The following is a 12,338-nucleotide window of genomic DNA, read 5'->3' as shown; positions in this document are numbered from 1 at the left end:
AGCTACTCCTAAAGATAACCTGAAAGACACTTGTCTCTTGTGCTCTTTGGTGTAGTTTGGAAACAAAATATGTAATTACATGATGCAGATAAATGGCTGTTTCAATACATCCAGTGTTGCTGCTAAACACTGATTATGACTGCTTTCTACCTTAGCTCTGTGTTGCCACATGGAAGCTTTCTAACAGCAGTTGCAATACCCTTCGGGATGAAAAATTCTGAAGGAGTGGTGCACTAAAATGCTGTTACTATTCTCTGCATACCCCAGGTGCTTTAGTAAATTTCCATGTTCTGATTTAGTGAGTTTTCTTATTTGCTTCACTGCACATTTAGTACAGACAAGATTATTGCTTACAGTTTATGATTTACAGCTCCAGATTATGCTGTGGCATTTAAGACCCAGTACCATAGTTCTAGGCTGAGAGGTTTGTTTTAATCTGTTTTGTTCATTTTTTCTTCCTGCTTTTGTTTCACTCATCTATGTTACCTCCCTATTCACAAGTAGATTAACATATCCCCAGATTTGGTTCTTTTGAGTCAATTTTACATTAGAAGCAGGTCATTTGTGAAAAATTCCATGTAAATGTTTTCTTAAAAATGCAAGTGCATAATTAGTCCAGTGAATTGCTTGCAACACAAATAACCAAAGCTAATTAAATGTAAGCACCCAAAAAGGTGATGGGATGGAAGCTGCCATTTGAAAATGCCATATTAATAATCTCTATGATGCTAAGGTAGTATTACTAACATACATTTAAAAATGTAGTCTTAAAGAAATATGCAGCCACTGTAGATCTACATTTCTCCTTTTAAATACCTGAGCAGGTCTAAAATGTTTTATAGAAAAGTCAACCATGGAATCAAGTATGGACTTTCATCTTTTATTTTGATTTCGTGTATAATATCACCAATGCTGAAGTACTGGGCGCCACCACTCCTGAAAACCCCACCTAAGCAGCTTTATACAGGGGCATTTTCTTTCCAGCAGCGCATTTTGCTGCATTTCAATTTGACTCTTGACATGGAAGGTAATACGTAGTTTGAGAAGATCAGAGCTACACATCATTTGTTTATTTTGGCTCTATGCTTACTTGAGGATTAGAACTGTAGAAGAATTTTATCATTTTCTTAATGATCTTTTTACTTTTATTCTTTGGACAACATTTGGACAAAAGTCTCCTCAGTTAAGAAAAACACCTGACTGCTGATTTTTGTGACAGTCATACTATACAAGTCAAAACAATTTTTAATATTCTGTCAATTAAAAATCCAGAACTAATTTTCTGCTTTAGATCAGAAAGACTCCTGATGTTTAGAATACCGATAGCCCTTTTGTCATCTGTTCTGAGAACAGCATTTTAGAGAGCACTGTGTGACGGGAATTAAGATGGAAGTATAGTACATACAGGTTTTGACATGACTGGAACATCAGGGTCAAGTACATCAGTGCCCTTTATTGCTCTGTTAGCCTGGAATGACTGACTTAAGATAATTTGATCTAATTTCCAAACAAATGATTCAGCATAAATTCGTTTTGACTTTATGTCAAGAAAACTGAGGCTTAACCTCATGTCTTGCAATTCACACTGCTTAATTTTGTCAGCTCACAACAGAGGGAAAGCCTTTTTTTTCATAGAGTATGCATTATACTTGTGAACTATCTTAAGCAGAAAAAGTAAAAATCCAGTCTCTCATCCACAGGGACTATGGGCCTGCTTTGTTTTCTAACTTGATAGCAAAACCAAGTTAAATGACAGCAGAATAACACTCTTGCTTTAATACAAATACAAAAGTTTTGTAATTTAAGGCCATCATCAGCTATTTAAGGAAAGAGAATTAGAACACTGACTTCTGAAAAGCATTTAATTTTGATTAAAAATAAATAATGATGAGGCATCTGTCAATTGGTAGATTGTTCCCATAGTCAGTCGTTTTTTTTCTCATTCAAACATGACTTACTTCTGGCACTATTAATAGCTTCAGTTTTCCATCCATGGGTTGTTCTTATATCTTTGACTGATAAATTCAAAAATCACTTTGTTACAAGATTTCTGTTCCACTTAAGCGTTAACACACCATGATCAGGACTCCTCTTACTTCTTCAAGCTTGAGCTTTGTAAGAGGTTACTTTTTCAGTCCTGTCATCCTCCTTGCAACTATTCTCTGCTGATTTGCAGTTTTTCAGTAAATGTCCTGCATTGATTAACCAAAAGGAGAAGTAATATTCCAGTGCCTACACCAGTGCCACATACAAAGGTAAAGTAACTGGTACCCTGCAGGGATATGGAGCTTTTTGTTTGCTTTAACGTAAGCATACTGACACCATTCTGAAGTGTCAGTTCTGTCTTGGGAATCTGTTTCCATCTCTACAGCATGTGTCAGCCATGTACTCAATGTCCCATGGCTTCTCTGACAGGCAGGGACTTCCAGACCAGGTTTCAGTGGAACTGGAACTCATCGGGAAGCAGGAAACCCTGTGAGAAATAGAAACCAGATTTTACATCCTGAGTTTCCAGGGCATATTGTGTCAGTCTTTCCTGGTGACACTTGTGGATTTGAAAAAATCTTGCTTCCCTGTGGTGCATCCAGTGCTGGACCACTGAGCATCTGAGTGCTCCTGCTGCAATAGAGCTAGATCTTCACTCCTTCCTCTAGCATCATATCTATCTTCTCTTTGATCATATACCTGTAGCCATAGTGTTGTAACTGGAAGCTTATATTGAATCAATTTTCTATCCTGTCTCTGAGGGTTTTTTTTGTCATTATGGCCTGCAGTCCAGTATCCATCTCTTAATTATGGCCTACCTCTAATTCTGTATAATGCAAGCTTGAAAATGTTTGCCTTGCAACCTTGGTAAGCATTCAGTATTGCTCTGATGAAATAGGTGTTATTCTTCATTATCTGTAGCTATCTTAGTTTTAAAAACAAAACCAGGAAGAATTTTTTAAGAACTCAATGCAAGAATCCACCCTTGTGAAAATACAGGGCAGTCTTCTGTAGCCTGTATTCAGTTCAGGTACAAAGAGCTGTTCACTTTGAGAACTCTTCTACACTGGTACACTTCAGGCTGTCAAGGAAGTCTGCATTTCTTCTTTTTGGTCTTTATTGCCTCACTTTATCACAGAACACTACAATACAGTGTTTAGCCATGGATGACATCGTAAATGTCATGTAGTCTAGTTTAAGAAAATGGCACAAAGAGTCGAAGCTTATATCCCTAAATGTCTGTGCTCTCAACTGAATCCTTGTAAGAATCTTTCTCAAGGAAATTTGGGGGTCATTGAGCCAAACACATCTGTTTCTTTCCCAAGATACAGGACAGAAGATGCCTCATCAACAGTCCAGATGTACCGAAGACCTGGGAATTTCCATCATCATCCTATAGTTAAAGCAGAATGCTTAAACTGTGGTCACTCATTTAAGAACTGAAAGCTGAAGAACCACCCACAGATTCTAGATTGGTAGGGTACAGACACACTGCTTGTGCCAGCACTGTGCTTAACTATTTTGTTTTGATAGGTTTAAGCAGTGCTTTTCCCTCTTCCCTGTTTAACAGTTCTCATTTTCTGTGCTCCCTCACTTTCCTACCCTGTCATTTTGTAATGGGAGCTGTAATCACAACCAATAATTAGATAAAGAAAATGAACTGATTATTGTTTGTCAAAAACCAAAACAACATTTCTTCAGACAAACATACCCTCCCTTCACAGCCAATTCAGGCTCAATGTCACCCTCTTCCCTGTGGATACTCTGCCCTCTTTTCCATGCAGGCTCAGCATATGAAAGGGAGGCCGGGGCTTTATGTTGGCTGGTCAGCACCCCCTGCATGATTTTAGGACAGAAGGCTTTTTGTTTATTTGCTCCCAGGCTGGAAAGGTTCAGTCAGTCTTAAGCTAGTTATAATTTCTTAAGCTAGTTATAATTTCTTAAGCTGATAATAGGAAAACTAGAACCCAGTCAAAATATAAGCCATTTATTCTTCCTTTATCTATTAAATATCTCACCTTGTACAGTCTGAGAGCTTCTGCCAAAACCTGGTCACTTACTTGATCGCTAACTCTTCTTGCTCCTTAGCCCCTCAGATGTCTGCCAGTCATCACTGCCAGCCATCTTACCTCCACAAAACACAAGCACAGGAATCACCTCCTTCATCAGCCTAACAACAGGATGCAACTGAATCATCTTAGTTCTCCTTCTCTAATCACATCAAGATTAATCTGTTTTTCCTTCAAGACCTCAAGTCTTTCCACACTCACCTACATTTCTTACCCAGTTTGCTTTAGCATCCCGTGTCAGCTGTTTTGGCAGTGATATCAGCCTGTTTATTTCTTCCATAATAGTTTCCCAGTCCTTTCCTATGCTAACATCTCGCCTACACACAGTCCTCAGATAATTCACATTCAGGCCACCCCATATTACATCTGCAATCATTTAATACCACAAACCAAAGGTAAAGTCATTTTGATTCAGTCATTTTGATAACTATTCTCTTAGTTGAGAAAACACATGACTTGGGAATATTTTATCTTGGCTTACTATCTGTTTATATAATGCTCTCAGAAAGCTTAGGTCAGTAGAAAAAGCGTGTGTATGTGATAAGAGCTGGTAGTTCCACGCAGAGGGACAAGCATGATCACTGCCAAGGATGGCTCAACACAGGAGGCATGGTTTCATGGAATTATAGAGTGTCCTGAGTTGGAAGGGACCCACAAGGATCATCAAGTCCAGCTCCTGTCCCTGCATATGACAACACCACAGTTCACACCATGTGTCTGATGGCATTGTCCAGTCTCTTCTTGAACACTGTCAGGCTTGGGGCTGTGACACCTCCCTGGGGAGCCTGTTCCAGTGCTCCACCACCCTCTGAGGGAAGAACCTTTCCCTAACGTCCAACCTAAACCTCCCCTGCCACATCTTTCTGACATTCCCTCAAGTTCTGTCATTGGTCATCAAAGAGAAGAGTTTGGTGCCTGCCCCTCCTCCTCCCCTTGTGAGGAAGCTGTAGCCACCATGAGGTCTCCTCTCAGTCTCCTCCTGGCTGAACAAACCAAGTGATTTGACCGTTTCTCATACAGCCTCCCCTCCAAACCCTTCACCAACTTTGTAGCCCTGTTCTGGACACTCTACAGTTGCTTTATATTTTTTTTATCCTGTGTTGCCCAGACCTGCACACAGTGCTCCAGGTGAGGCCACACCAGTGCAGAGCAGAGTGGGACAATCACCTTCCTTGCCTGGCTGGCAATGCTGTGCTTGGTGCACCCAGGACACGTTGGCCCTCTTGGCTGCCAGGGCACACTATTGGCTCGTGTTCATGAGCTGTCCGTCCTTCCACCTGAGCACAGCTGACTGCCAGGAGACTTTGCCAGGTTCTGTGTGTATTTATGGCAGGCTGGCCTTTTACATTTGTGCAGTTTATTTAAATAAGAATTACACTGCAGAGACTTGTTTCCCTCGTGTACTACGATAATAATAAACAGCCAATAGATATCTTGTATCTTCTTTGAAAGCAACCCTATTTCAATTGAGAAATCAGTGAACAAATTCTCTGGTGGTGAAAGGGAGGAAATAACTTTTAAATCAATGTAGCTGAAACCATTTACAGCAGCACAGAACACAGTCACTATTTCAGTTTTGAGATTATTAGGAAAAAAGCATTTTGAAAAGCATGTATAGCCAGCCCCTGTTTAAAGCATTGCCAGTTTTGTTCTACAAGCCTAATAGTAAAAGGCACAACATGGATGACTCCTGAATGGTTAAATAATTCTTTGTGACGTGATTGGGCAGAATTTAAGCATAATCTCTTCCTAATCATGAATCACCGTTATTCTCTGAAGCACAGATGTTCCAGGCAGATTCTCATTTCACTTCACACCAAAATATTTCATATAGCAGTCTCCCTATGAACATATTATGCGCTTGTTCAAGCACTTAAAGTGAAAGCTAGCCCTTGCACTTAGTGACAGCTGAGCTGACAAACTAGATCTGAGCAAGTGACTCGTCTTACCACCTGGAATAAGCTGTTTTCTCCAATGTAGGAATGGAAACCTGAAAGCTGTCTTCAGTGTGTCCTAAAATGCTTACATGCTAAACAGGAAATAAACTAAGTAGTATTTATAGAATTACAGTCTAAACTTTTTTTTCTTACCTCTTAAGGAGAAGTGAGAGAGGCTTAGGTTTAATTTTGAAATGTAAAATGTGGAGAAAAATGGTAGATGATTAGAGAGAAGTACCATACAAAGCTGAAGGTATAGCATAAAGATTCTATATGCTGACAGAAAATTGTGAAAATAGTATTTTAGCCTGTGAGCAGTGTCACTGGTGACAATTTACTCTGAAACTTTGTCTTCAAGTAAGCCCGTAATTCAGTTATCATTCCTTATTGACACCACTGAATTTACCTGCATTTCCTTGTCTATAAGGCAGAGCTTCCAGGCTCACAGCTTCACAGGATGTGTGAATGTACTAATTGTGCTACCACTGCCATGTGAATTTATCCTCTGGATTAAGCACCCTCATCTGCCAAATTTTGTTTCTGTCCACATATTCTGCCTTCTGCTTTGTAACGGCACCCAACCGATTTCTCTGAATTGAGTAGCTGCCCTGACATATTATTTTGCCCAGCTGGATCATTCTACCACTCTGGTTCACTGCATAAGTGCCCACATTGTAGCAGGAAGGTGAAGAAGGGATGGCAGCAACTTTTCTGTCAGCAGTACCCACTTAAATAAATACACTTCAAAAACTGGCCCATAATTTTTCTCAGCCGTGTTTTTGACTTCTCCAGCACTACAAAGCAGTCCTAGAGAATCCTTCCAGCGAAAGAAAATTTTAATGTCACCACACCAACTTGCTGATTTCCTACTTCAAAAATGCCCAAAAATATGAAATATATCTGTTTCTTAGTTATGCAGATCAACTGACCAATCTGTATGTTCATACTTCCCCTTAGCATACACAACTACAGAGATCACTGATCAAGTCCTAAGGTAAGCACACAAGCACGTAAATAAAAATATTACAGAAAGTGACAAGCTACTGCAACAATCCACTCTCCCCTCTCAGCTGTTTCAATAGCAGAGAATAGCCCAGTGCAAGGCAAATTGCTAGGAAAGGCAGGATCAATTCCAATAAACTAGCAGTGAAAGTGTGAGGATAGAAACTTTACAAGATCCAGCAGTATGTAAGGAATTGGGGGCCCTTAAAAAAAACCAAAAACACAACAAAGAGACTGCTCAGATACAGTGAAAGTTTCTGACCATCCATGTTGCAGGCTCAGGACCTGAGAGCATATTCAAGCTTCCCATCATCTGTGTAGTTGTTTCAGGCTATGTGATGCTCAGCTGTAGCCAACATCTGCCCAGCAGAACAGTCACAGAGGAGCCACAAATAAATTCCGTATTTGAACAAACATTGACAGTAACTGCCCCAAAACACCAGAGAATTTAAGGGCAGCTGACACACCCAAACTTTTTGATTGGCCCAGTAGTTGAGTTTAATAAAAACTACAAACAGCAGTCCAGATCTAGTACAAGTAAGGGTGCAAATATGTTATAAAATTTGCCTTCTCTCATTCCCTCCCTCCACCCCTGATTTTGCTTTCTTTGATCTCTAGTCAGGACAGAACTTTGTTTTTCTGAGTGTAGGTGGAGTCAAATGACTTGGGGAGGTGAGGAGGGGATTCTTATAAAATCTGACAGCTTACGCATCCTGAATGAGACAAGTTAGTTTGTTCAGATAGACTGTGCACGCAAGGCACAATCGGTAAGATGACCCAGCGGTTTAAAGCAGAACTGAAGAACTTACATACGACTGGAAGGTGAAGAAAGAGCTTCATATCACATAAAAGCCTGGGTTACCTGAATAAGGTACTTTCTTTTTGCTATACTTTTATTTCTTTGTACTGGATGCTCAGAGCATTCAGCACCTCTTGTCCATCCTCATATGCTTTGTCAGTAAATTATGTTATAGGTCTTATTGATTAGACTGGCTCTTACTAAAATTAAGTTAATGAAGTTAGAAAGGAGAATTTTGTTATGAGGTACTCTTGAATTTGTGTCTGAAGAGCATGGCTGTGTTGTATTTGAAGCTGTGGTGACATGTGAGCATCAGCAGAGACAGTCTCAGTGTTAGAAGAAGACCAGAAGTGTGACAAACATAGTGAGTACCTGTTGCCTGGCTGTGTACAAAGGCGTACATACGAAGGAAGTTTCTGCATAGATTACAATTTATTTCTGTGTTGCTTTCCATCTTCTTTCTAGTACAACAATTTAAAAAATATTCTATTAGCTAATCTGTCATCAATTTATTAAAGATATACTTTGGGTTTAACTATATGTAGTTGGCTTTGCTAACTAGTTCTTACTTAAACATAGTCTAGTTAATACTTCTCTCCCAGTATCAGCCTTTGCTAAAAGTAGTTTTCCCTTTGTGTACATGAAATATGTTCTTTTCTTCTTCTTCTTTCCCCTCTTTTCCTTTTTTCTTTTTCTTTTTCTTTTTCTTTTTCTTTTTCTTTTTCTTTTTCTTTTTCTTTTTCTTTTTCTTTTTCTTTTTCTTTTCCTTTTTTCTTTTTCTTTTTCTTTTTCTTTTTCTTTTTCTTTTTCTTTTTCTTTTTCTTTTTCTTTTTCTTTTTCTTTTTCTTCTTTTTCTTCTTTTTCTTTTTCTTTTTCTTCTCCTTCTCCTTTTCTTTTTTCCTTTTTCCTTTTCCTTTTCTTCTTCTTCTTTTTCAAATCCAAGGTAGAGTACCATGCTTGCCCTGGAAACCCAAACCAAACCCACACTAACAAGTCCTGTTTCTTCATCTAAGCATGGAAAAACTTAATATTCACTTATTCTGTCTTCTTGTTTCTGCAAAGTGCTAAGTATCACCAACTCACAGGGAGTCCACCCCACCTCTGAGAGAGAATGAATTCAGTTATTTGGGAAGGTTTATGTACAAGTTGCATGAAAACAAGAAAGCTAGGATTCATGGCAACAACTTTCTTGATTCCACCAGCAAGTTGTTCTGCAATGTGCAGTAAATATATTAAACTAACATACTCTTTTGTGAAAAGCAAATTAGAAAATGGAGCACAAGATAACCAAAGTAACACAAGTATCAGTCTTCACAAGTTTATGTGGCACCCTAAAATGCAAGCAGACAGACCAACTTTATATAATTTAATTCTATTATTGTCTGATAAGCCTTCTGAATCATTGCCATGAATAAAAGCTTGGAGAACTTGTAAAGCATGAATAGAAGAACAGCCCCGGTGCCACAAAAGGCACCTTTGTAGCTATCCAACTGCAAAGATAAAGGTTGCGCTTTTGCCTGCAGGTCCTTGCTGGCAAATTTTGCTGTAAGGGGAATGATACTACAGGCTGACGCACACACCAAGCAGAGATGGTAGCTTGTGGCTTTCCTGATTGAAGCCCCTGTGTCACAGGTCATCCATTCCTGCTGCCATAGGAAAGCTCGGAGGCAGAGGGATTCTAGGTAGAATCCCAGTATGTCCAGGCATGGCTTTACATTCTTTGAGGGATCATGTATGTGGCCAAGCACAACAGAAAGGGCAGTTTCCCTGCAGTTTTTGTCCTCCTTTCTCTTAAAAGGTTAGTTTCAGTGGCGAGAGGAGAAAGTAAAGGCATTGAAACCTTACCATTTACCATTACTCAATATGTAAGATCAAAAAGAAATCTTGGGTGTTTTTTTCAGCTTAGTTTTTTCTCAATTACATGCTTGTAGTAAACTTTCACTTGCAAGTGAGGGAGAGATGAAAGCAGAGCACAGTTTAGTAATAAACATGTCTACCCATTGCAACATCTGTGGTTTCTTCTACGCTGTCCAGGCATTCTCGCAATTCCCTACAGTATGTAGCTGCACTGCCCTCAAATCTGTAGGGCTCCTGGGAGATAACTACCACATTGATTAATCACGCAAACAAAATAGTAATTTCATTTTGGAGCTGCATGTAACACTAGGGTCATTAAAAGAGACTGGAGGCTTAATTCTGAACTGTGACATAAAAGACGTATTTGTGGTCAGGAAGACGACTGTTTATTTAAATACTGTGAGCAGTAGAGCCTGATATATACTCCTAGGGCAAAGTTTGCCTAATGAAGGTGAAGGGTGGTGGTTGGTGTCAGGAAGTAGAAGATTTTAGCATGCCTTGTTTAGTCTGAGTGCTGTCTTGTAAGTAGAATTTTTTGTTTCTGTCTTGTGGCAGAAACCATAATCCCTTGCCCAGGCATGTCCATGCAGAATGCAGTAACATCTGTATCACTCTGCCTAGGCAGGCTCCTTTAGCCTGAGTGTTTTATCCTGTTTTATGTTCTTCAGTACCTCAAAACAAATTAAGACCATGCCGTTTGAGCCCAATAATATAAGAAGACATGGCTGCAGCTTGACCTAGATTCTGTATATTTTTATAGTATGTGAGCACTAATAAAAGTATTAAGGTTTTCAACCTCACAAAATTAATGATCTCTGAAAGTATTGGCTGCATTTGATGACTGAGAAAACAGTAGTACAGCAAGATCAAAAAAAGCTTGGTTAAGGTCACTCAGAAGCTGTGGGAATGAAAACCAGATTCCTTCATACAGACCTCAACCACAAGGCATTTCTCCCTCTCCTGTGGCTGAGTTCTAAGATTTTCAGGGTATTGTCTGAAACCTTGTGCGGCTGATTAATATGTCTAGCTATGTCTGTCATGCAAATGTGTCCAGTGCCACATGTTAGTCCAAAGTTTGAGCCAGACACATAACAGCAGTATGATTTTACCTCCGATCCCTACAAGAGTTTGTCAGCTTCTTTGTCCTACCCTATTGCAGTGTTTTAGGTCCTCCTGACATAAGGTACCTCAGTGGGGCAGATCACAGGACTAATGACTGCTGCTTCGTACTGGATGGCTTCTAGTGGTATGGATTCCCTGAACCCTCATCTTTCCCAGCTGCACACAGGGAAGATAAATGTAGGCATCTTTAGCTATCTTTAGCTCACATTCTTCCTCTTAGAACAAAACTGGTTCCTGTGCCATGTCTTTTTTTTTGTCTCTCACATTTTGTACAACATGCTGACTCATAATTTAGTGTGCATGAAAAATAAGGAGAAAGTAAGGATGTTTCCCTCCTGCAGCCAGACACTATGTCCCCCATACACTGTGTGATTACTCCAAGTTCGTCACAAAACTTTTAAGCGGAAGTATGCTTCTTCAGCTATGCATTTAATAAGATGTGCTTGCCTGTTAAGGTGGCTTCAAAAGGAAGCATGTACCCTGTGCTTTGCAGTGCTGGAGCCATTAATGTTTATAAATGCTCAAGTGCTGATGACCCTAAAATTCTTACATAGTGTTTCTTGCAACTTACGCTATAAAACTGGCTATATTGGTTCAGGCCAAAAGGGGATGTTTAAGAATAGACTAAGCATGAAGTGATACTTTCCAGTTTCTGAGTACTTGCAGTTTGGTGACTTCTTAAGCCAGGGACCATTTTTAAGCATTTGGTAATCCTCAATAGTTTTGTACAGCACAGACTAATCCTCTATTTACATTTTAGTATCCATACTATTATGTGGCAGGGAGATCCAAAGTTTCACGATGCGCAGATAGTATTCCGACACCCAGTACCATATCTAATATGGGTTTCCTAATATATTCCTCAGAGAGCAGAGTAACACCCGATTTCATGCTGAATACCATTTTCGAGATTGTGCACATCCTGTTTACATAGGGAGAAGACCTATTGCCACTGGAATTACTAAGAAATTGTCATGGTTATAGAGTATTGCTTACAACAACAGCAAAAGTTAGTATTTTATAGATTCCCACTCTTTAGTCAAAGTTGTCACTTCACATGGGATTTTAGAGACAAAGGACAACCAGAAAGAAAACAGGTTTGCTGTATTCCTGGAACTTACACAGTGATTAAATAGACAGTATCACGGTTGAGAAGATACCATAGTCAATAACTTCAACTTCAGTTGTTTTGGTTTTAAATGTCATTTTTGTATTTGACAAATGGAAGGTGCAATCCTTTTTTGAGAGGATGCCATTTCAGGATTGGAAAGTCCACTAGGTTCAGACTTCCAGATAAGTAAAGTAGCTTTTATTTCCAATTACATGGATACCCAGAAGACTGAAACTGACAGACATCCTGCCCTTTCAAGGTTAGAAATCCTTTTGGTTTTCCTGCCTTTTGTTCTGTCACACTAGTGATACTATTCATAGGGGCAACTTAGCAAATATAATTATGCTTTATCCATGCACACAATTATGAGAAGAGGCTGGTGGATACAAACAACTGGCTTGATGGCTTTGAAGTTTGTGAAGTTAATTTTAATGCCCATTGAACATTAGAAAGAA

Source organism: Patagioenas fasciata, chromosome Z (assembly GCF_037038585.1).
Source record: "Patagioenas fasciata isolate bPatFas1 chromosome Z, bPatFas1.hap1, whole genome shotgun sequence".
Taxonomy (NCBI): Eukaryota; Metazoa; Chordata; class Aves; order Columbiformes; family Columbidae; genus Patagioenas; species Patagioenas fasciata.
This window is presented reverse-complemented; position numbering follows the sequence as displayed.